This window comes from Macaca nemestrina, chromosome 5 (genome assembly GCF_043159975.1).
Source record: "Macaca nemestrina isolate mMacNem1 chromosome 5, mMacNem.hap1, whole genome shotgun sequence".
NCBI classification, from domain to species: Eukaryota; Metazoa; Chordata; class Mammalia; order Primates; family Cercopithecidae; genus Macaca; species Macaca nemestrina.
In genome coordinates, this window is record NC_092129.1 from 169,564,771 (window position 1) to 169,590,100 (window position 25,330).

Consider the following 25,330-nt stretch of genomic DNA (forward strand, 5'->3'; position numbering starts at 1 on the left):
CAAAGTGCTGGGATTACAGGCATGAGCCACCGCACCCGGCCATAAATGTCTTTTTAAATACACTACTGAGCTGGAATGAAAGTAAGACACCATCAGAGTTTTTCTTTTCCAATACGCTTTTTAGTTTGGAATAATTTTAGATCTACAGAAAAGCTGCAAAGATAGCACAGAGTTCCAGTTTCAGTTTCCCCTGAGGTTATTATCTTACATTAAGATGACATCTTTTTCAAAACCTCCGCATTGCACCTGAAATCCCAGTTACTCAGGAGGCTGGGGCAGGAGAATCGCTTGAACCCAGGAGGCAGAGGTGGCAGTGAGCTGAGATGGTGCCATTGCACCCCAGCCTGGGGGACAGAGTAAGCCTCCATCTCAAAAAAACAAAAAACAAAAACAAACAAAACCTTCTTATTAACGTTAGTACATCACTGTTGGCTCCAGACTTTCTACAGAGTTCACTCGTTTTCCCACTAATGTCCAGAATCCATTCCAGGGTACTGTCCATGGTGTACTGAGTTGTTCTGTCCCATCAGTCTCCCTTGGCCTGGTCTATGCCAGTTCCTCAGTCTTTCATTGTCTTTCATGATCTGGACAGTTTTAAAGAGTCCTGGTCAGGTATTTTGCTGGATGTCCTTTAATTTGGATTTATCTGATATTTTTCTCAAGATTATGGCATTCTAAACAAAGTAAAAATGAGGACACTGTACCGAAATTGGCTTTCTCCCAAACTTGCTGCCAAACCTTGAAGACTTGAGTCCTTGAGCATACGTTTTGACAGCCTCACAAGGCATCTGGGGCAGGACATCTAGATTTCCCAAGGTGAGGAATATAATGGAAAAACACAGCCCCCGCTCCCCCACTCCACCACATCTGTGTCAAGCTGAGACCGCAAGTCCCTATTGGATTGATGGGAAATAAATTCCACCATTCAGAAAAGGACAGTGAGAACACCTTTCTGCCACAACCCTAGGAGCTAGGTAGAGGAAAAAGAGATTTTCCTGTGAGAATGTGTATAATCGTAAGCCATGGATGGTTACATGTGAGCTTTCCGTCTGGTGTGGGCTGAAGACACTTCATGCAAAAAAGAAAAAAATAATAATTTAAAGAGATCCTGGGTTAGTATCACCACAAAGTATATTTAGTATTTTTTGGGGGTGTGTATGTATATATATGTGTGTGCATGTGTGTGTTATCTAAAAATATAATGTCTAGAAATAACATATATATATATATATACACACATATATGTAATAGTTGGATTTTTTGAAAAATTAATGATTAAACAGACTAACAAAATTTAGAGCCAGAAGACTGATCTAGACAAAGCATTCAGTCTGGGGTCCTGTGAGACAAAGAGTTAGAAAAGATGAAAGAAAGATTAAAATAAAATAAGAATAGAATGAGGTCTACCAGTCCTGTCCAGTGGAATTTTCTACAATGATGGAAGTGCCTTAAAATAGCTGCATGTGGATAGCGGCCAGAATATTGGACATCGCAAGTTTAAATGTTGTCTAATCAGTGTTTCAGAAGGAAATGATTAGAATGGGGAAGGGGCACTATCCAAGAAGAAAATGGCTGAGAATTTTCCAGAATTATGGTAAAACACCAATATTTTTTCTAGAACCCCACCCCCCTCCACTCTAAGTAATATAAAAAGAAATATACACTTCGGCTCACCATAGCCAAGCTGCAGAATATCAATAGACAAAAGAGGATTTTTTACAAAGCAGCCAGCGAGAAAAGACTGATCATCCACCAAGGAATGGTAGTCTGGTCGATGGGTGCTTCTCATCAGGAACAGAGGAAACTGCTGCACTGGGGAATAATATCTTCAGTGTGCTCAGAGAAAAATTTGTCGACATATAATACTTTATCTTGCAAAACTACAGTTTAAGAATGTGAATAAAATGAAGACATTTACAGACAAACCACAACTGAAAAAGCTTATCATAGAAAGATCATTGCCAAAGAAAATTCTGGAAGATGACTTTAGGCTGAAGGAAAATTATTCCAAGTGAAAAATATGATATAGAGGCAGGAATAGTGAGGCAAGATGCAGGTAAATCCAAATTAAAACTGCTTAAGCAATAAAAATAAAGTCTAGTTTGTGTAGGAAAAGAGACTGAAGAAATTAAACTACTATAAAACAATAGCATGTACTATGGGAGAGGCTTGATCAGAGTTAGTTACATAAATATAGTCCTATTAAAAGGAAGAGTAAGCACTAACAAATACAACAAAGCTTGTAACTTGCAAACAACCAGAGACTAAAAATAGAATTTAAAAAATTATAATAATTCAGAAGGGAAGAAGGGATATAGACGATTTGAACAGTGTAATTAGCAAGCTTGATCAACTGGACCTGTAGAACATGACACCTAGCTATAGAAAAAATATCTGACTTTCAAAACACATGGAATATTAACGCAGATTGCCCCACTGCTAGGCCATAATGCTAGATTTCAAAAGATTGTAGTCTCAGACCACAAATGAAGTTATAACTAGTATATTAAATAAAATGTGGAAAACCCTCACTTATTTGGAACTTAAACGTATATACACACGCATAGACACACATGCTTCCAAACAATTTAAGGGTCAAAAAATATTAATGAAAATTTAAAAATACTTGGAACCGAATGACATTTAAATCAAAACTTGGGAACACAGTTTTGTAAATCAAAACTTGGGAACACAGTTAAGCCAGTCCTTAGAAAGTTAATGTCTACATTAGAAGAGCAGGAAGGACCAAAATGATTGAGCTAAGCATCGAACTTAAGAAGTAAGGAAAAGACAGCAGAATGAATCTTCCAAAAAAGTAGAAAGGAAAGAACAGATATCTATTAGTACAACCTGTGATGGTTATGACATTTTTTTCATCCATTTAAGCAATATTTATTGAGCACCCAGTACATAGTAGGAAAAGACAAAGTTCCTAACTCTCAAGCTTCTCTTCTCATGGGAGAGCAGACAGTCAACAAAGAAACTGAATGAATGAATGAACAAATAGCTTAATTTCAAGTAGTGAGAAGCACATTGAAGCTGAAGTAGATACGGCAGAACAAAGGAATAGAGTGATGAGCAGTGAGAAGTCGATGGTGGCTATTATTTATTTATTTATTTTTATTGTTTTCCTTTCAACTTTTATTTTAACTTCTGGGATACATGTGCAGGATGTGCAGTTTTGTTACATAGGTAACCATGTACCATGGTGGTTTGCTGCACAGATCATCCCATCACCTAGGTATTAAGCCCAGCATCCATTAGCTATTCTTCCTGATGCTCTCCCTTCCCCCTTACCTGCCCCTACCCACAGGCCCCACTGTGTGTTGTTCCCTCCATGGGTCCCTGTGTTCTCATCATTCAGCTCCCACTGATAAGTGAGAACATGTGGTGTTTGGTTTTCTGTTCCTGCATTAGTTTGCTGAGGATAACAGCTTCTGACTCCATCCATGTCTCTGCAAAGAACATGGTCTCATTCTTTTTTATGGCTGCATAGTATTCCACGTTGTACTTGTACCACAGTTTCTTTATCCAGTCTATCATTGATGGGCATTTCGGTTGATTCCATGTCTTTGCTATTGTGAATAATGCTGCAATGAACATACATGTGCATATATCTTTATAACAGAATGATTTAATATTCATTTGGATATATACCCAGTAATGGGATTGGTGGACCAAATGGCATTTCTGCCTCTAGGTCGTTGAGGAATCGTCACACTGTCTTACACAGTGGTTGAACTAATTTACACTTGGCAATGGCTATTTTAGACTTTAGGATGTCTTCTGAGGACAGGAACCCATATAGCCATGAGGAAAAGTAAAAGGCCCGCATCCTAAATCATAGAGTGGTGAGGGACTCCCTGCTAGATGCCTTCCTGCATGTGGCCATTAGTGGCTGGGCCAGGGCTATAGATGAGGATATTGCCACTCTGGACAAGGAGATGAAGCAGGCAGATCATTTCCCTCCAGGACTTCGAGCCCTTTGACCGATTCCTTGCCATTTTCAGACTCATGTCTTCATGTTGCCCTTGGCTCTCCTGTTCTCCTGGCTGCCCTGCCAGTCTTCTTGGGAAGCCCTCCATGCTCTGACCATTGCCCCTCAACCTTTCTCTGTCAGGCTTTGTTCTGTTCCCCTAGGAGCCTGGCAGGGTGCATAGAACACTGGGCTGGTGGTCACTGCAGCCCAGTTCTGAGTCTGGCTGAGTGGCACTGGCTGAGTTGCTCCCTGGGTCTCCTTTGTTCATCTGCAAAATGTGCAGGTGAGTATATAATCTCTAGGAACGCCTCCAGCTCTATGGTCTCATGATGCTGGGAAATTAGTCGGTGTTAGGGATACCCAAAAATGCATCCATGTAGAAAAATGTATATCCTTCCCAGGTCACTTTTATCATTTCAACACTTTTCTATATCTTAGCCCAAATAAATGGAGTTCTATCAACTTTTCAGGCAAAGTGAGGATGATGGGGAGGGGAAAGGTAATGTTGCCATTTGGGAAACTCAGTGGCCTCCAGGAGAGCAAAGAATCCAGGGTTTAATTGCAATGGAGAGGATCAGCAAAGAATTTACATAGAAGGTGGAATTCAAGTAGGGTTTTGAAGGATAGATAGGACTTCAAAAGGTAGGAAAAGGCCTTCCAGAATAAGAGACCAATATAAGCAATACCCAGAAATTGGGGAAGAGGATGGTACATTCACTCTGTTTATATCGTGTCTGGCCAGGTGCAGGCAGCAGGCAGCAGGCAAATGTTGTAAGTGTGTAGGGTCTGGTTCCTTGTAGAGGGTGTTATAGTAGCAACCACTTCTTTCATGCCAGGTTTCTGCTATGTGCTTTATATACTTTCAGAAGCTTAATCCTCAAACCAATCTTTTGAGGCTAGGCACTGCTAGAATCCCCATTTTAGGGATGATGCAACTGAGGCTTAATGACAATCTATAGTGATAAAGCTGGGATTCAAATGCAGGTCTAACTATAATTTACGCCAGGAGAAGGGGATTCAACAGGGCTGAGGGAAATGAAAAAGCCAAAAGTGCGAGCTGGGAATTTCGGAAAGGGAGTCAGTAGATCTAAAGAAATGCTGGGTCTGTGCTTGTGACGAGGGAAGTCGTGAGTCTGTTGACTTTGGTGGGTTAGTGCCTTTTTGGAGTGAAAAGTTCATAATGAAAGTTCTGCTTGACAGATGATAATGGCTCTAGAGGGAATCATGAGGGAATACAAGTGTGTACTCTGCATTATCCTAAATGCAGTTTCTGGAGAAAGAAGAATGGCATGAGGCTTGTCATTCTGTCTCTGGGGGAGACATCCCGTGGTGTGTGCAGTAACGGGCTGATAAGCTGGCTCTCTGACAAACCACACACACATACATACACACATGTACACACACACACACACCTTGATTTGTAGCATTTGTTGAGTTCATGGTGTACGTGCTCCTTCCATGGCTAATTTCGAGGTACCAATGTGATATCATGGATTTGGGAAGAGAGGCACACAACTAGTCCTAGAGCCTCTGCAAGCAGGGCTCAGCACACCCCTGGGGTTATATCACAGGGCAGACTTGCAGCCTGGGGCGGATGCTGGAAGGATGAGGAAATGCATTGCTCCTCCCTCCAATGTCCTCTTTTCTGACAGATGGTCCTCTTTTCCTCTGCGGAGGTATAAAAAAAGAGACGATGTGAGACTGCAAACAAGAGCAAAGGTCTAAGAAATCAACCCCTTGGGGCCACTAAAGGTCCATCTCCTAATGTCTGCCTGAGTACACTCAAGAAATAAGAGTTGAAATGAATGAAAGCATGAACAAATGAACCTGCCTCTGAGAGGCTCCATTTCTCCCTTAACGTGTAGTTGAGCTGAGTCTGCTAATTTCCTTCCAGGGGCTAGGAGGCACACCCAGGAAACCCAGGCCAGGCAGTATGCTGCAGCAGTACAGAGAACAGTCCTGGAGAGGGGCCGTCTGGTCTACCACTTATTAGCTGTGTGACCCCAGACAAGTCACCCACCAACTGTCAGCCTGAATGTCCTCACCTATGAAATGGAGGTAAAGTACCTACTTCACCAGGCTGGTGTGAAGGTTCAATTATTATAAATAAAGTGCTTAGAACCATGCCAGGCACATAGTAAGTGTCAGATGAGTGTTTGTCATCATTGTGATCATTATCATCTGTAATTATTGCTCTCAGTTGCTGGTTTTTCCTTTCTAGGTAAATGGTAGCTACAATTAGCATGCATAAGTGACTATTTATTTTTACACTTTGAAAAGTACCCTAGGTTTAAAATACCTTCTCAGTTTGAATATTCTTCAGTATAACTCTTCCCTGCCTAGGGCTCAGAGTTGGCCATCATAGCCTGGCCATTCGATAAAACGCGATGCTCTACTCATTTGGTAAAAACATTTGAGCCGGTGAAAGAGTGATTGATGTTTAGCAAGGAGCATTGAGTTCAGCAGCATTTAGTAAATATGCAGCTATGTCCATTTCTTGTGGTAGTAGTGGGGGTTGAGGGGATAATCTGGATAAATTAAATCTACCAATAATTCCTAGGCCTTATTTGGTCAGAGGCTTCACTATCATTCCTCATCTAGGTGTCACAATTTTTTTTCTAATCTAGAGCTACGGATGGGTGTTTTAATGGCTGGCTGGGTAGGGTCCTCCCCTCACCTGCTGTGTTGTGTCCTGGGGTTTCTCTAATGAGCAGCAGGAAGCCTGGAGATTCCCCTCCTGGGACAAACAGCCAGTGGGCAATCGAGAGTTAACTCCACTCTGAGGGACACCCCCTCACCCCCGCCACCTTCTCATTACCAAGATACCTGGAAAACACTCTCATTTAACAAGAACAGGTAGCTGGATCATAGTCAAACTAGCCAAGGAGTTCTGCCCATGACACCCAGAGGCCCCAGGGAGAGCAAGGGCTACTGGCCTGACTTAGATGGAGCCAAACACAGCAAATCAATTTCTTCCATGTTCACCATCTCTTCTGCCCTGATTTCCTACCTGCCACCCACCCTCATTGTTCTAGAAACCCCTCTGGGTTGCTTCCATGGACAGATATATGCCTAATGTGCTCTACGAGTATGCTTTATCTTCCCAGAGTCATAACATAGGAGAATCTAGATGTCCCTCAGAGTCATCCAGTTTTATTTGATGCCTGATTATTCCACACAAGATCCCTTAGAGTGAGTAGCCAGCCTCTGCCCAAATACATCCAGAAGGGGTGGACTGGGGTAAGGAAGGTAGGTGGAATTACCTCTGCACTCCACCTCAAAGGCCTTGCAACGGGGCCCAAGTTTGGACCATTTGTTTATCAACAGAATATTTGTTAAACACCAACTTTGTGCCAGGCATGGTTTTAGGCACTGTGGGTTGCGATAATGAATAAGCCAGAGAAAATGCTGGCCTTCATCAAGGTTACATTCTAGAGAAGGAGGCCATAAACAAGCAACAGATGAACGTATAAAATGATTACAGGTCATGAGCCAGGTAAGGAAAAGAAAGGAGTGAAAAAGGGTAGAGAAAAATGGAAATGGGGGATAAATTGGATGTGGTGTTGGTGGTAGGGTCTGAAACCTGGACAGAGGCATGTAGAGGGTGAAGAAGCAGGTCACATGATGGCTGAATAAGTAGGAACAGCTGGTCCAAAGGCCTTGGGGGGGTGAGGGAGCTTGGCTTGCTGGAGGAAAAGCAGGAGGGCCCGCATGGCTGGAGCAGAGTGAGTGGGCAGAGGGTACTAGGTAGTTGGTTTAGCCCGAGAAAGTGAGCAGCAGGCAGCAATCAGAGTACATCGGGTCAGTGGGCATCGGGGACAGTCTGGATGTTATTCTGAGTGTGACTGAAGGATGCCAGGGGTGATGAGCTCTGATACATGTTTTAGGAAATGCCCTCTGGCTGCTGAGTAAAAAATAAGACAAGAGGAGGGCAAAGTGGAATCAGTGAGTTGGTTTTTTGTTTTGTTTTGTTTTTGTCTTTTTTTGAGATGGTGTTTTCACTCTTGTTGCCCACGCTGGAGTGCAATGGTAAGATCTCGGCTCACCACAACCTCTGCCTCCTGGGTTCAAGTGATTCTCCTGCCTCATCCTCCTGAGTAGCTGGGATTACAGGCATGTGCCACCACACCCAGCTAATTTTGTAGTTTTAGTAGAGACGGGGTTTCTCCATGTTGGTCAGGCTGGTCTCGAACTCCCAACCTCAGGTGATCTGTCCACCTCAGCCTCCCAAAGTGCTGGGATTACAGGTGTGAGCCACCGCGCCCGGCTGAGTTGGTTATTTTTAATCAGGTATGGTGGGACACACAGACACAGAAAGGAATGTCCTGAAGGGAGAAGTTATACCAACATTCCTTAGAAGCAGGAGGCAGGTCATACAGGGCCAGGTGGGGAAGCACTGGGTCACTTAGGAGCCTGAGGGAACAGAATACAAGAGCAAGTGGGCAAGAGCCTTGATCGTGGTTTTCCCAGGAAGGGACAGGTGAGGCGGGGCAAGCAGGCTTAGGATTGGCCAGTGTGAGTAATTCCAGTGGGCTCTGCAGCATGGGGGCTGTTCCTAGTTGTCTGGTACCTGGCCCTGGGGTCACTAGGACGGGTAGATGGTGGCCTAGAGTGTGAAAACCCAATAAAGGAGATGGTTGGGGCGTAGGCTTTGGTTTAGTTGGTTTGTATTTGAAAGGCACATTGAGTGATGAGTTGTCCTCTATTTCTAGGAATTGGCTAGCCCTGGAAGTAACAGTCCCTTCAGGGTAGCAAGACCCGAGATGTCAAGGCATCAGAATACAGAAACTAAAAGACATGGTTAATACAGTGGAATAGTTCTTAAAGTTAATAGTTCTTAAAGACCCTGCCAGGAGAGAGACAAATGAATGATAAGATTCAAACTTGTGGTCTAGAGGAGAGAATTTGATTCTTGCAGTGCAACATGTGTTATCTTCAGAGACTTTTCAGGAAAAATGGCAAGAGCCTAGTTGGTGGAGAGAAATCAACCTGTAAGCAAAGCCACCTCTTCCTCCCCTGGCCATGAGCCTCCTTAAGAGCTTCCACTTCCACTTCCTTTTGCCCTCTTCCCACCATGGAGCCAGCAGACACCTGAACTCTCAATGGAAGATTCTGCCGGTATTCACCTGAAGCCTAAGGCAGCAGAATGTTCAACCCAGAAGAAGACAGTTCTGGGGCTCTGTTCACCTAAGGGTGCAGGGAGTCTGGGGAGGGGGCTTCAAGAGCACACTGTGAGATGTTCTTGAGGAAGACTGCAGGAGACAGGAGATGCTGAGGGGGAGGATGTGTTCATGTGGGCTCCCTGGGAAGGCTGGGAGGGTGAGTCCTACTGTGTGGCATAAGGAGAGAAAGTAGCTAATCCAAGGCGCAGGTCCCCATCCCCATCCAGCCCCCAACTCTGGGACACTGATCCCAATTCTTTTGTAAAGGTCTTCTGGAATTCAGTATTTAATCTGGGCCACGCTGGCCAGGCAGAATTGGGAAAGGGGTAGCACCTACTCCAAAGCCACCTGGTAGGGAAATGGACTATCCCATTTTGGATTGCTGTGCAGACAGAAGCACCAGTCAGTGATCAATCTTCCATCCAAGGAGATGGCTTACCATCTCTGCCCTGATTTCCTACCTGCCACTCACCCTCGTTGTTCTAGAAACACCTCTGGGCCTCTTCCATGGACAGCAATGTGCCTAACGTGCTCTACGAGTATACTTTATATTCTCGGAGTCATAACACATGAGGATCTAAATGTCCTTCAAAGTCATCCAGTTTTATTTGTTGCCTGATTTTTCCACACAAGATCCCTTACAGTGAGCACTCAGCTTCTGCTCCAGTACATCCAGTGTTGAAGAACTCAGCTTCCTGAGAAGGCTGGTTCAATTTTCAGACAACTCATTGTTAATACTTGGTTCTATATAGGGAAGTCTTTGAGGACATACGCCCCCTCCCTACAAGCTTCTCAGTACTTGCTTAATCACTCTGGAACACACAAGATGACTTTAATCCCTTTTCCACAAAACAGACTTTGAGTTATTGAAGACAGGCATCTTATTCCTTTTTGTCTTCCCTCAGCAAGCAAGACAGTTGCTTCATTTGCTTTTCATGTAGCTTTTTATGTTCCCATGCCCTGCTAGTGTTTCTCCCTGAGATATATTTCAGATTGAATACTTGACTCTTTAAATATGGAAATCAGAAATGAATGCGGAATTCCAGCTCATCAAAAATATTTTTAGGCTCTGATTCTTCCACATCATCCCTGCGTTATCACACCTATCTCTTGTAGAAGTAATGAGCATGCTCTTTGCAAGTCATTGGCAAAAATATTGAGTTCACACACAGGGCAATGAACTATTTCTCTGGCAGAACACTGGGACACTAGGAACCCCTCACCAGGTTTGATATCAGTCCATTAATGGGTATTCTTTGGATAAAACTTCAGAACAGTTAGAAACCCACTAAAATGTTCAAAGATTCTCTGTCTTACCCACAAGTGTATCATTAAAGATATGGCCACTTGTTTTGCTGAAGTCCAAATGGCTGAAAGGAAATGCGTGTCCATTGTCTTCATCTGCCAGCTCCCTACTGAGGAATGGAAGTGGGCTGGGCTAACTGGACTTGTTCTTGTGAACCCATGCTGGGTCCTATAATCACTTCTTTGTCATTTGGGTGCCCATTATAACATTGCGTTGGTAATGACTCTGGAATCTTGTCAGAGATCCATATCAAGCTCAATCATCCATAGTTTTCAGAATCCATTTTCTATCCATTTTAGAAAATTGGAAAGATAGTGGCTCATTCCCAGCCTTCTAAGGTCTCTTGACATCTTCCCAAACAACAGACGTATCCTGTCCTCGATCTCAAACTAGTCCCAAATATAGCTGAAAGGTAGTTTGGTTTTATTGTTACCTTTTTCTTTCTTTGCTAGCTATAGGTCATTTTGTCAAAATTCTGTCTGTGTTACTTTCTTACACACTTTTTGTGTCCTTCTTCCTATTCTGTCCTTCAAAACCTGGGTTTCTACAGCAGTCATTTGCAGGTAAGGGTGAATATTGGAATCATCTGGGGAAATTTTTAAAATTGCTCTTGCTGGTTTCCCACCCTAGACAAACTGGATAAAACTTTGAGAAATAACAGAAGCATTTGTATTTTTTTAAGGCCCTAAAGGACAACCAAGGTTGAAACTATAGCAGAAGAACACAGTAGTTTTGTTTGTTTGTTTGGTGGTTTTCACAATTGTTGAGGTTTTCTTTCTCTTTATCATTGGCCTCACCTGTATCTGCGTGGTGAGATTTGAACATTTGAGAAATTTCTGAAACATCCTGACCACAATGAGCCTTCCTTCTTCATGCCTCAGGATTATGTTTTTTTTTAACCTTTGAATTTTGTCTCTGACTCATGCTATTTTCACCTCTGCTCTTCTAAACTTTGTGAACTCAATGACCTTTTCGCTAATTCTCTTATCTCATCCTGTTTGCTAAACATTACTTTAACCTACTTGGTCAAAATGTATCTAGGATAGTGGTTTTTCCATTTGTTTGCCCAATCTTATTAGAAATTTAGTAAGGCAAGTTTTCTGCTGTTCTGATTTTGGCTAAATGAAATGCAGATGTCTAGAAAGTTGAAATCGCCCATCATTACCAACTTATACCTATATGGTATTTAAGAAAAATGATCCAGTTTAGTAGCCTCATCTCTATATTAGAGATTACTTCAGCAGTTGTTAAAATACAAATTTAGGATCCAACCCTCCAATTTATAATATAGTAAGATCTCAAAAAACTCCTTTTGTTTTATTTTTATTTTTTTTGAGACGGAGTCTCACTCTGTCACCATGTTGGAGTGCAGTGGCACAATCTCGGCTCACTGCAACTTCTGCCTCCTGGGTTCAAGCGATTTGCCTGCCTCAGCCTCCCAGGTAGCTGAAACTGCAGGCACACGCCACCAAGCCCAGCTAATTTTTTTTGTATTTTTAGTAGAGATGGGGTTTCATCATGTTGGCCAGGATGGTCTCGATCTCTTGACCTCGTGATCCACCCACCTTGGCCTCCCAAAATACTGAGATTACAGGTGTAAGCCACTGCACCTGGCCAAAAGTCTGCATTTTAAAGCTCTCCTAAGCAATTTTGATGATTAACCAGATTTGAGAAACACTGACCTGCCCACAACAATATCCCTCTATCCCTGTCTTCTCATCTGTTTGCTCTTTGGTGTTCATCCACCTACAGGTTCCTGGGTTTTCACATAGACGTCTGTCTTGTTGACATAGCTTTCTATTCAATCTTTTCCCCTAACAGGCCCATTTTTCATGCTTCCATCAGTGTATTTCAATTTTGTGTCTACTCTTTCCCAAGCTTGGTGAAATAAGGTCATATTTACTGCCCTATCTTGTAAGATTTTTTTTTTCAGATTCTCTCTAATTCATTTTGTTACTCATGCTATTATCACTGGCATAAAGTAAGACGTTCTCCGTTATAAACAGTGTGTGCATTTGCAGTGGATGCTTGCCTTTGGAAACGCCCCCCCGCCATCTCCCCACCCCACACGGTGCAGGTCACAAGGATAACCCCTGATAGCTTCCATTCCTCCTGGTTAGATTGAGAGTCCAAAGGGAAGAATACTGGCCCTCAGGATTCTGCTTTGTAACTTCATTGTCCAGATAGTGAGGCAAACAGTCCCAGACTTTGGTAGACCTTGCTCTCTGGGTTACTTTTTACAGCTATGCCCATCATTCAGTATCTTTCACGATTCCCCAAGCCAGAGAGAGTCAGTGATTCTGCACCATTGAATCATCAGCAAAATAAATGTTTGCTTAATGTTGACCGAATTGTCAATAATTAATACCCCTCTGCTACCAGACTGCAAAACACTGAGGAACCAGAGGGAAAAGCTCTAAGGATTTCAGTGAATCATTCACCTTCTCCCACTTGCCAGCCTCTGCTGCAGTGTCAGATTTAATTTTTGTCTCCCTGGGCTTAGGCCAGCAAGAACAATTCTTCTAAATTGACTATCTCCACATGCAAAATGGGATCAACATTTTTGTTTGAGTTGAACAATCAATTCTTACAAAAAAGTAAAACAATCAGTTTGACTCCTTTTCTTCCCCCTTAATTGTTGAGCTGAATTGACTGATCAAATAGCGACAGACTGTAAGGTAATGAAAAATACTGTTGGCACCTAGTCACATAATGCAGGAAGCTCTTCTACAGGAATTCTGACGGATTCTTTATTATCCTGTGAGTCTGCAGGATATTTGAATACTCCCAGTGATGTGGAAGGCTGTACTTCATGGAGCTCTCTACTGAGTCCATTTATTAGTAATTCATCTGGGTCCAATTTCCCTGGAGTTTGGTATGAAAACATTTAATGAACATGCACCTAGTGTCACCAAAAAGTGTCCCTTCAGCTTAGTGTCCCAGAACAGAGCCCAGAAATTATGGTTTTAGATCTGTCTTGGACACTTCCTTCAGTATCCACCATTTTGCTCTGGAGTCCCCTCCCCTCCCCCACCCGATACCTCATGCCATCCCCTCTCCCATCTCAACAATGCCTATGATTTTTTTTTTTTTTTTTTTTTTTTCCTGAGATGGAGTCTCGCTCTGTCTCCCAGGCTGGAGTGCAGTGGTGCAATGTGGGTTCACTGCACTCTCTGCCTCCGGGGTTCAAGCGATTCCTCTGCTTCAGCCTCCCAAGTAGCTGGGACTACAGGCACCTGCCACCACGCCTGACTAATTTTTGTATTTTTAGTAGAGATGGGGTTTCCCCATATTGATCAGGCTGGTCTCGAACTCCTGACCTTGTGATCTGCCAGCCTTGGCCTCCCAAAGTGCTGGGATTACAGGTGTGAGTCCCCGCGCCTGGCCAATAATGCGTGTGACTATTACGTTGCATCCCCCAGCACCATCTCCATTCCATGCATATATGTCTTCTAGAAACCTTTCCTTGTGTGCCACATATCTAGATAAGGGCCCGTTGGACACCCTCCAAAAAAGCCTTCTCTATACTTGGAATCTTCCTGGGAGCAACACTATCTTTATGGTCTAGAAGGGAATGAGGAGGCTCCGTGACATGATGTCATCATGACATCACCATCACCAGTAACCATTGTTGATTTTTTTTTTTTTTTTACTAATTCGTTCATCTACCCATTCATTCTCTGTCTGAGATTTTAAAGAAATACGTATGATGCATACAATAAGAAAGGAACAATTTAAAGTGGCTATTTAAAAAACGGAAACAAAAATGTTAACAGTGGATGATGCTAAGGACTTTTTTTCTTAAAGATGGGACTAAAATCTAAACAGGTAGAAGGCTGAGAAAAAGCACATAGGACAATACAGTATATTCTTTCTTATAAATATATCACAAGTTTCTTTCTAAGCTTTCTAGTAGACGCTCAGTTTGATGATTCACAGGACTCATAAAAATGAATGAGCACTTATTACATACCAAGTGTTTGCCAGGCATCACGTTAGGCAAAAAATGATACTTGAGTTATAGGATTCAATTTACAAAAACAAAAGTTCCTATTTTTTAACCATATGATTGGCAAAGCTAAAAACGAATGATGATACCTGGAATGAGGGGGAAACGGGCGCCTTCAGATCCAGCCATGGGGACCGGCAAGCGCTGCAGACCTGCTGGGGGGCTTTCTGGCATCTTGTCTAAATCAATCTTTTGGCCCCACAATTTCATTTCTAAAAATGAACCCCACAGAAATGGGCAGACAAATGTCCAGAAATATTGTCAAATGATATTTACTGGTGTCTTGTTTTTAATAGTGAAAATGGAAAACAACCGAAATGTCCCGCAGTTGGAGATGTACTGAGTAGAAAGCCATGCAGGAATTACAAATGAGCTGTAGCTCCCGGGCCTGTCGGGAGTGGGCGGCAAGGGGAGGGAGAGCATTAGGACAAATACCTAATGTATGCGGGGCTTAAAACCTAGATGATGGGGTGACAGATGCAGCAAACCACCATGGCACATGTATACGTATGTAACAAACCTGCATGTTCTACACACGTACCCCAGAACTTAAAGTTAAAAAAAAGAGGTGTAGCTATGGCCACACTGACCTGGGCAGACATTCATGATGGATGCGCTTCTTCAGATGTTCATAGATAATGTATAATGCACTAAGATTTTTGTGAAAAGACAAAAAATCTACTTGAAAAAAATATCTTTAATGATACATATTTGAAAGTTAATAATGACTGTTTAAAGATGGTGAAATTATATAATTTTTGCTTTTTTCTTTGTGCTTTTTAAAATATCATCTGAATTATTTTAGAGTGCAAATCTACATGACTTCTATTATCAGAAAGAAAAAGAACACCTTGTTTATGCCTCTCAGAGATAATCGAGTTTATCCAGTCCAACCCCCTTATTTTATAGAGAAGTAAACTGTGGCCCAGAAAGGCGGGTGTTAAGATTTTTGTGGAATTTCTGAAAGTCGCTGTGATGACCGTGTTGGTGCTTGCGTGGTACCAAGAGGTTCACAAGAAAGAGGGACACTGGGGGATGCTTTGCAGCATTCACTTGACCAGCAATTATGGCTCAACCTTGGCTTTTGTGCTGGACATGGGAGGAACTCTGACAAAACTTGGAGTCTAGTCTGTGCATCTCGCAGCTTGCTTTTCGTCTAGTAACCAACAATCACAGCAGTGAAGCCTTCCCAGCAGGGGCACTGCCACCTCTGAACCCTCTCAGCGGTCACTGCTGACCCACCTGGAGTTTTGTCCACCACCCCTGAGTTGCTGTTCATCTCTGGGTGGATGTTGCAACCATCCCCACCTGCGCCACCCACTGTAATGTATGCTGGAAAAGAGATCTGCCCTGTTTCATCTCTCTACATCTTAGGCACCTAGAACACATTCGTGCTCATGCAGGGCGAGTAATAGAACAGAGTCCTGTAAAATGGAGAACCCAAAGCAAAAATCCTGTACAACATTGTGAATATGAAAGGAAAGCATTGGTGTCCCTTTGTGATGTGGTCCATTGGGGAACTGGATTCACTTTACTCAGGCTCAAGAAACTGGTCTAGTTCTGATTCTTTTTTGTGTTGGGTTGCCAGGAGGAGGGGATGATGGAGGCGGTTCTTCCATAAATCTAGGCTCGGAGATACAAGCCATTCCTTTTACTTCAATAGCACTGGTGAATCATTTATTGGAACAACCTTTTTGTTCTCTTCACCTTTAAAAAAACGTATCTCCATAAAGCATTTATGATGAAATAAACTTCTTGATGGCCTGATGTTGCCAGCTGGTATTTTAGGCTCCCTGCTAATGCACTTTGTTTTACCAGTGTGGTCTCAGGACACCTAAAGCTAAAGAGAATTGAGAGTGGTCACTGGCAAAGACCTCTGCTAAGGCAAATGTCCGGAGACGCTGACTGGTCATCTCAGAGCTTGGGAGTAGGGGTAGAGGTAGAGACTTTATAGGCTGAGTCTTTTACTAGACGATTAAGACCTGAGTTATCGGGTCCAGGCCTTGAAGGAAAAGACAGACGCAAATGCAATGTTGCTCATCTTTGCTCTGGAGGGTGCCTGTGAGCTAGCAATATCTTTGTGCAATATCCAGATTTTGTGGAAAAATCCTAGAAAAGCCTCTGAGTTTGTCCAGACCTCTGTAGTCCAAAGCCTATTCCTTATCCTCTCACTCTCAAAACTGGGTAGAACAGGGCCTGTTTCATACCTTCTTTGCCCCTAATTTTCCCAAGCCTGGGCTTTAGAAGCACACTCTTTTGCATTCACAAATATCCTCACAGGACGTAACCAGTAGAGGAGCACTGAAGCTAGGAGCTGAACAGGTTGGAAAAGGGAGGAGAAGAAAGTGAAGACAGGTTTCCACTTTCTCTCTTTGGGTCCCATATTATAAGAATCAGGATCCTGAGAAAGACCGTATCCAAAATCGCCTGTCCACACACGGACACCAACGCCTGTTATTTCCCTCTACAGTCACGCAGCCCTTTGTTCACTCATAGTGTCAGGCATTGCATGGCCAAGGATTTGCTAGAAAACAGATCCTCATAGGACATAGACAGGCTGATGAAGAAGCAGATCTTCATCAAAGGGTTGCGGCAATAAATGCATGGTTTAAAAACACAGTAGGTGCACGGTGGAAAGGTACGTAGTGCCAAAGGTTAAAAAGTAAGGATGTTAGCCGTCCCATGGACATCCAGGGAAGGACTTATCATTTGTGTTGGTTCCCTTTAGTTCGAGGAACCGATTCCAGTTACAATCAGCACAGCCCGTCTAGGGTGGGGCCTTCAAGAATGAGGAAAACAGGTCTGTGATTTGTTGGATGCCTGCTTTGTGATGGGAGCTTCACATTCTCATCTACTTGATTCTCAAAAAGCCCAGGAGGGTTGGGCCCATGACCCATGACAAATGAAAACCTAACTTCAGAAAGAAGTGGGCTGCCCGTGGTCAAATGCCTTGTGAGTTACAGAAGAAAGGTTTAAGCCCAGCCGCATAGTGAGTTGCCCATGGTCAAATGCCTTGTGAGTTACAGAAGAAAGGTTTAAGCCCAGCCGCATTTTAGCCACCAGCGATTTGTTTACTCCTTAGTGGAAGGGGGTCATCTGAAGAGCTGTTTCTTTTCTGGAGCATTCAGGAGGGTGGAGGGCTAGAGGAGCGAATGGGGCTCCCAAAGAAGAAAGGAAGAGAGAAAGGATGCAGAATGGAGACTCTGATCAATTTAAAGTTAACTTTAGATTGCACAGCAGCGTCAGCCCTACCTGATCCAACAGTCTGTCTGAGGGTAAAATGGAAAAGCGTAAAGCTCTCACCATAGGTAGAACACGCACTGCTCTGACAGTTACAGGGGACAGGGCATAGTAAATGTGTTGACCCACTGGCACCTGCTAGTCAGAAGGGATGGCAGCCTCGGAGCCACGGGAGGCCCCGCTGCCCCAGCATTAACCTTCAGCCTTTGAATCTGGGAGGTCCTAAGGTCCTGGAAAGAGGAGGCCCCCAGGCTAGAGGACACAGGCTGGGGATGGGAGGTGAGGGACAGTGTCTATTTACCAGGTGGTACAACTGTATTTCAACATTTTAACAACTGTACCTGGACCCACCTCTTGAACAACAGTCCCGGTAACTGCTATTTTAATTACAGTTTAGCCAGAGGTACAAAGAAAAACAAATCAACTCCCCACCCACCAATATATCAATGCCTGTTAGATGGAATCTGGCCTGAAGTCTTGTCTTATTTAACCCATAGAGTAATTAAAAAGAAATACAGGCCAACCTTCAAAATGGAGTAGTTTTACAAAAGAATTCAAAACTCTGTTTGCTTTTTAAAAAGCAAATCACAAAATCTAGCATCTTAGAGCCCAGAATTTTCATGTGGCAATGGCCACCTGGAACTGAGGAGAGTCTGCACCCTTATACAGGGTGGGCTTCCCCAGGGTGACAGGAACCCTCGCTCACCCTGCTGTCTGCCTGGCCTTGGGGTCAAGTGTGGGTGGCCATTCAGCCTGCACCCTTGTCTCATTGCAGAAAATTATTTCCCAAGCTGGACATGGTAGCTCACGCCTGTAATCCGAGTGCTTTGGGAGGCCGAGGCGGGCAGATCACTTGAGGTCAGGAGTTTGAGACAACCCTGGCCAATATGGTAAGATCCTGGCTCTACTAAAAATACAAAAATTAGCCAGGTGTGGTGGCATGTGCCTGTGACCCCAGCTACTTGGGAGGCTGAGGCAGGAGAATCACTTGAACCTGGGAGACAGAGGCTGCAGTGAGCCGAGATCACATCACTGCACTGCAGTCTAGGTGACAGAGTGAGACTCCATCTCAAAAAAAGAAAGGATATGAAAATGATTTCCCTAGGCCTAGTGCCTATGTCTGTACCAAAATAGATAGAAAGAGAAGGACAAAGAGCCTGAAGAGCGGGCTGTTTCAGGAAATATTACAGGCAAAAGCGTATTTTCTCATGGAATAGAAAACTCTTCCTACTCACTTTTCATATCACAAAATTGTGTCTTGGCCAGAACACCAGACTCATCTGACCTTACTCACTGTGCTTCCCTGGGCCTCTGGGCTTGTGACCCATCATGGACCATGTTCCACTTGGCTCTTCTGATGCTTCCTCTGCCGCCTGGCTTGGATGGAACTGGAGACACACATCTGCATTTCAACACAGTGATCCTGCTGCAGGTGGTCCAGGCATCACACTTGGAACAGGGCTTGGCAAACTCCTTCTATGAAGGGTGAGATGGTAAATGTTTGGGGCTTTGTGCACCCTGTGGTCTCTGTCACAGCCACTCAACCCTGCTGCAGTAGCTCAGAAGCATTGACAGACGGAAGGTGAACAAATGAGCCCAGATGTTCCAACAACCCTTGTTTTTTTTTTTACACAAGCAGGTAGCAGGATTTGACACATGGGTTGTAGCTTGCTGATCCCTCTAGAGCAGGGGTCCCCAACCCCTGGACCACAGGCCACTAGTGACCTGTGGCCTGTTAGGACCCAGGCCACACAGCAGGAGGTGAGCGGAGGGTGAGCGAGCGAAGCTTCGCCTGTACTTATAGCCGCTCCCCATCACTTGCATTACCAGCCGAGCTCCGCCTCCTGTCACATGAGCAGCGGCCTGGGATTCTCATAGAAGCGTGAACCCCATTGCATGTGAGGAATCTAGGTTGTGGGCTCCTATGAGAACCTAATCCTTGATGATCTGTCACTGACTCCCATCACCCCCAGATCATCTAGTTCCAGGAAAACAAGCTCAGGGCTCCCACTGATCCTGCATTATAGTGACTTGCATAATTATTTTATTATGTATTAATAACAGAAATAAAGTGTGTAATAAATGTAATGCACTTGAATCATCCTGACACCATCCCCCCACCCCTGACCCCTAACCACCCTGGTCCATGAAAAAATTGTTTTCCGTAAAACTGGTCCCCTAGTGCCATAAAGTTTGAGGACCGCTGCCCTAGAGGATGCATGAGATAACCAATGATAGTGCCTGGCACATGGTGGTATCTCAGCCTGAGCTCCTCACAAAAGCAAAGCTTGAGACAAAGACTGCCATGCAGGGTGAGTGGCTTATTTAGGGAACACAGCCGAGACAGGGGCACTAAACAGGGAAGGAGAAGGATTCAACAGGCAGATGTGTCATTGAGTTAGCTGCCTCTAGGGCAACTCGAGGCTTGCTCCCCAGGACTCTCTAGAAGCGTGATGGAACATGTCTCAGGATCTCTTCCTCAAGGGGAATAGATGTATGGGATGGTTTCTCTCCCCTATTGACCAAGGTCTACCCCTAGGGTTGTCAACTCTCTCGTTGCTGCATCTGTATGTGGGCTCTGCAGATGTCCTAGAAACAGAGGTACCAGGGACAAACGTGAGAAGCATGAGGTATGTGCCTTCGGTGAGGCATGATGAGGTTGTGCCTGCAGGAAACCTACATAAAACCAGTTGTTGAGGCAGCAACTGGAATTAAGAGTGAGGGATTTGAAAAGTAGTGGAAAGATAGGTCTGGCTCAGTGACCATTCATTTATGCTGTGGTCAATTGTGATGCGGTTCATTATTCTTAGGAGGGAACCGAGGGGGACAGCAATGGTTTTCAAACTTGTCATGCTTGGAAATGGTGCCACGTGGTGAGGCCTCATGGAAAAATCAGCTGTAGAGTTGTGCCCTTTTAAGAACTGCTAAGCACTAATTGATTAAAACATGTAGACATTACTTGTTTCTTTTTCATTTCCATTATATAGTTTATTTACGTACATATTTATTAAATGTAAATCATCGCAACAATCCTGTAAGACAGTGATCATCATTCCTATTTTACAGATAAGCTTGAGCACAGAAAAGTGAAATAACTTGAACAATGTAACAAATATTTCCTTTTATGCCTTTTAATTTTGAGACAAATTTTCTCTCTGTTGTCCAGTCTAGAGTGCAGTGGCATGATCATGGCTTACTGCAGCCTTGACCTCCCAGGCCCAATTCAGCCTTCTGAATTGCTGGGACTACAGGCATGTGCCACCATACCCACCTGATTTTTAGGGAAAAAATGTGTAGAGACAGGGTCTCCCTGTGTTGCCCAGGCTGGTCATGAACACCTAGGCTCAAGTGATCGTACCACTCTGGCCTCCCAAAGTGCTGGGATTACAGGCGTGAGCCACCATGTCTGGCTACAAATATTTCTTGCCTCTTTGTGTGCTAGGTGCTTCAGTTACTAACTAGCAGAGGGAGATTTTAAATCCAGGCCCTCTAATTCTATGTTCTTTGTTTTTTTCTGATAGTGATTTGGAAGGGAATGGAGAGACCTTTCACTTATTACTATTATTATTATTGAGATGGAGTTTTGCTCTTCTTGCCTGGGCTGGAGTGCAATGGTTCTATTTCGGCTCACTGCAAACTCTGCCTCCCGGAGTTCAAGCAATTCTCCTGCCTCAGCCTCCCAAGTAGCTGGAATTACAGGCATGCGTCACCATGCCTGGCTAATTCTGTATTTTTAGTAGAGACGGGGTTTCTCCGTGTTGGTCAGGCTGTTCTTGAACTCCCAACCTCAGGAGATCCACCTGCCCCAGCCTCCCACAGTGCTGGGATTACAGGGGGAGCCACCGTGCCCAGCTAAGAGACTACTCACTTCTAACTTTTCACCCAGTACAATAATTTCTTCTGGTATACCCCTGGTGATAAGGGGAATGCTAACTTGCCTGTCAGCTCATTTTATTTCCAAAATGTACTTAGTATTCATTTACATCATTCATCAACCATCAATTAGAAGCAATCTGGACATAGGAGAGGATATCCAAGTCATGGTTACGTGGTCCAGAAGACAGCCATCCACCCAGCAATTTGCATGACATATGTGCGATCCTTACAGCAAGGCCACTGGGTAGAGAAGGATCCTGAGAGGCTGAAAAGCAGGTAAAGAAGGGTGAAGACAGGTAAGCAGAGTTGTGCAGTAGCCTCGGAAGTTCAGACTCTTGGGAAAACCGTTGTCTCCCTTAAGGGCGTGTGACTCCTTTGAAAGTCACCCTTGTTGGGCTTGGAAAAAGTGCCGGAGAAGAGAATGCTACTGGATTCACTCCACCAGGGCCCTCTGAGTCACACTTAGATGGGGCAGTAAGAGGGTAACTCAAGGGAAACGGTATCTGCCTAAATTAATGTCGACCTTGTTGGAGTAACTCGCACTCTTCGGTATCCGCAGCTGTGGAGTCCCAAGGGAGTTGTCTGGCTACATGTGATTTTACATATCTGACAGCTAAATCAGAGATCCAAATGCCAAATCCTGCACTCAGGAACGTTATGTGGATTTGTGACACTCCCAAGGGGACTTTGGATCCATAAAGCAATGAATAGATTACAATGAGGCATAAATATAGCATTTTCATCTGTGACATAAAATCTTGCTCTATTATTTCTCACATTGTTATGTGAAGGAAATCTATACCCACTCTCTCAGGTCTGTTCTCAGAAATTAAAAGAAAAAAAAGAGGTCTAAGCAAGCAAACAAACAAACAAACAAACAAAAAAGCCTCTTGATGTATCAGGAATAAACTAAGAACAGAGCGTGATAATACCATAGAGTTAATTTGCAATATAGGGTAAATTCTGAGATCACACGCATTGTCAGGAAACAGCGATCTCAGGCCAGCATGTCAGCTCAGTCACCAACTAGCCAGTTGGCTTGGAGCAAATCATTTTGTCTCTCTGGTCCTCAGTTTCCTGATTTGTCCAGTGGACTACAATGTTAAAGGCATGTACTCTCAAGAATGGGCAAGATGATCCACTGTGTGGTGCCAGAAGAAAATATTAGAACTTTTTTTACACTTTTAAAATGTCTAATTTTGTATATGTTTTTACAATGTCCATTTATGTTAGTACACATCTATTGTCTATAAATGAATAAATAGGCATATATTGGAAAGTTATATGCAAAAATGCATTCCTGCTAAAAGCATGGGAGCGAGAAGTTTGGAGGCCACTGATTTAACCCATCAAGGTTCTACTGTAGATGAAGGGAAGGCCCCTTTGTATCTGGTAGTCCATGATTCTGTGAATTTGAGGAGAATTCTCTCACTTATTTTCCTGAGATTCCCCCACTCCCCATCAGGGCTGAGTGCATCAGCTGTCCAAGGAAAACGTTGTGTGCCCATTTGTGATGCGCCACAGATGTGTGGACTCAGAAATCACAAGATGCAATTAATGGACCCCTTGGAGTTGTGCCTTCCATATCAAGAGCCTTGCAAATAATTACAATAACTTTCATTTGCTTCGTACGAGAGAGCTCACAAATCAGTTTCATAAGTAATTTCACATGCATTTCACTGAGAACTTCAGAACAGATATTTTCCTATGTATAAGAAAAGAGGTACAGAAACAGTCACCCACCTGGTATGCGACAAGGCTACCACCCAAATTCTGTTCTCCTGATAAAGATTCCAGGGCTCTCTGCACTTATAACCAAGTGCAAATGCACTCGCTGGATCTCAGGGGGAATTAGGTGATGGTGTGTGAGTAGAGCAGTGTAAACGTGACCCCCAGTTACTTACAAAGAATGGCAGTGCTTGGGGCCCACAGTGGAAGGATCAATAGCATCATTCTTGTGTACACAAGACCTCCCATTATTCAGGGAGGCCTGGCAGAGGGAGAAAAGCAGATGCATGGGCTCCTTGTGCCACCAGCTGTCATGGCTTGCTACGCTGCAGTTCCTGACAAGTGCTGTTGTGACAGTCTTTCTACACAGTTGCAGGGAGCAGCTTGATGGGAACAGCACAAAAAGCCTTGTTTACAGAGGTGTGAGAGAACAAAGAGCACGTATATACCTAAGAGAATGTAATTTCAAGAAGGACTTTGATCCTGCCAGGTGTGGTGGCTTTGGAGGACAGCAGGTACCACCACATCTGTGAACTGGTCACCCTGTGCCCTGCCAGGAAATGGGACTTGAGGTGCAGGAGAGAAGCTTTCCTTATTCCTTGTCTTCATTCAATCTTGTGGTAATGACCTGCAGAAACGTTTATCCTTTTTACTCTAAAGTGGCATCGTGGCAGCTAAGACGTGTAATATTTCACTGCTAACCATGATGGCTCTTATGGGGTTGTAATAGAATTTAAATGTTTGTTTCCTCCTCTGGATTGCAAATCTCTTAAGGGTAGATATCCTGACTTGTTTATTTCTATATCCCCAGACTTTTCCCCTACAGAGTCTAACCCATAGAAGATATGTAATACTTGTCTATTTAGTGAAGGATGTGTAAATATATTTACACTGGTAAATATAATTACATCTGGTAAATATATTTACATATTGGCTGTCCTTTCAGGAATCTCTTTTTTTTTTTTTCTTTGCCCTTCATTAGCCTTAAAGTAGGACTCAACACTTACTAAAATTCACCCTAAAGGATTACTTTAATGAATAATTGCCATGATGCATATAACCAGCAGAGGATTACTATCAGGATATGTAAAGAATGCCTACAAATCGATAGAGAAAGACACACACGCCAGTTGAGAAATGGATGGACCAGGGATTGAACAGGAAATTCACAAAGAAGGAAACCTAAATAGTCTATACAAATATGACAAAAAAAAGATTTCCATATTTGTAATGGCAGAAACGCAAGTTCGAGACACTGAAATGCTATTTTACTCCTTTCAAAGTAGCAAACATTTTAACAACCTGATTTGTTGGCAATGCTATGGAGCTGTGAATTCTCTTACCAATGAGTGTACATTGCTACAACCCTGTGGCACCGTCAGGTACCATCGAAATTGCACACCCCCAGCAGCAATTCCACTCCTAAGATACATTAGCAGTTTTTCTCAACCATTTATGCAGAGAATGAAGCCCTAATGTCCTGGGGCATCCATTGTGTGAAATGAATTAACTTCTCATTTCTATATCTAGAATGATGTTAGCAATATACCATCCACGGGCAACTTAAAAAAATACTCATTCGAACCATCTTCTGTGTTCTGTGGTTTTGAAATTTTGCATTGATTATTTTTGGACTGCCCTTGACCACCGGTAACTAAAACATTGGAAAGCTAAGCTGCGGATAAGGGGAAACTACTGTATTATTATACATTATAATATTAAGTGTATTATACATTTATAGAGTATATAAAATAATCCATATATTAAAATAGAATACATATAACTATTATGTTATTGATATATTTATTCTTTACATTAATCTTTTTATTTCTCTGTGTGTTGAAGTGGTAATTTCAAGAATGTACCATGTTAAAAGAATAAATGAAATGTACCCCCACCAGTCCATTTGTACCGATGCAGTTGTGATGAATGACTCCTCCTATGAAGGGAGAGAAGTTTTTCTTTCCTCAAGTTTTTCTTGAGCAAATTATTTTAGACAGAATCTGATCATTTCACTCCCCAGTTCAAAA

The 25,330-nt window shown here is 43.3% G+C and overlaps 1 long non-coding RNA gene across 2 annotated transcripts in view; it reads right to left on the bottom strand.

The window, feature by feature from the left end:
- The window catches only part of LOC105482465 (uncharacterized), a 46,413-nt gene extending 22,977 nt beyond the window's left edge, over positions 1–23,436 (bottom strand). For both annotated transcript variants that reach the window (XR_987627.3, XR_011624020.1), the window contains exons 1-2: positions 23,316–23,436; positions 18,982–19,172 (exon numbers count right to left, since the gene is read on the bottom strand). This is a non-coding gene — a long non-coding RNA (uncharacterized lncRNA). The remainder of the gene's footprint in view (positions 1–18,981; positions 19,173–23,315) is intronic.
- Between the last annotated feature and the right edge of the window lie 1,894 nt (positions 23,437–25,330).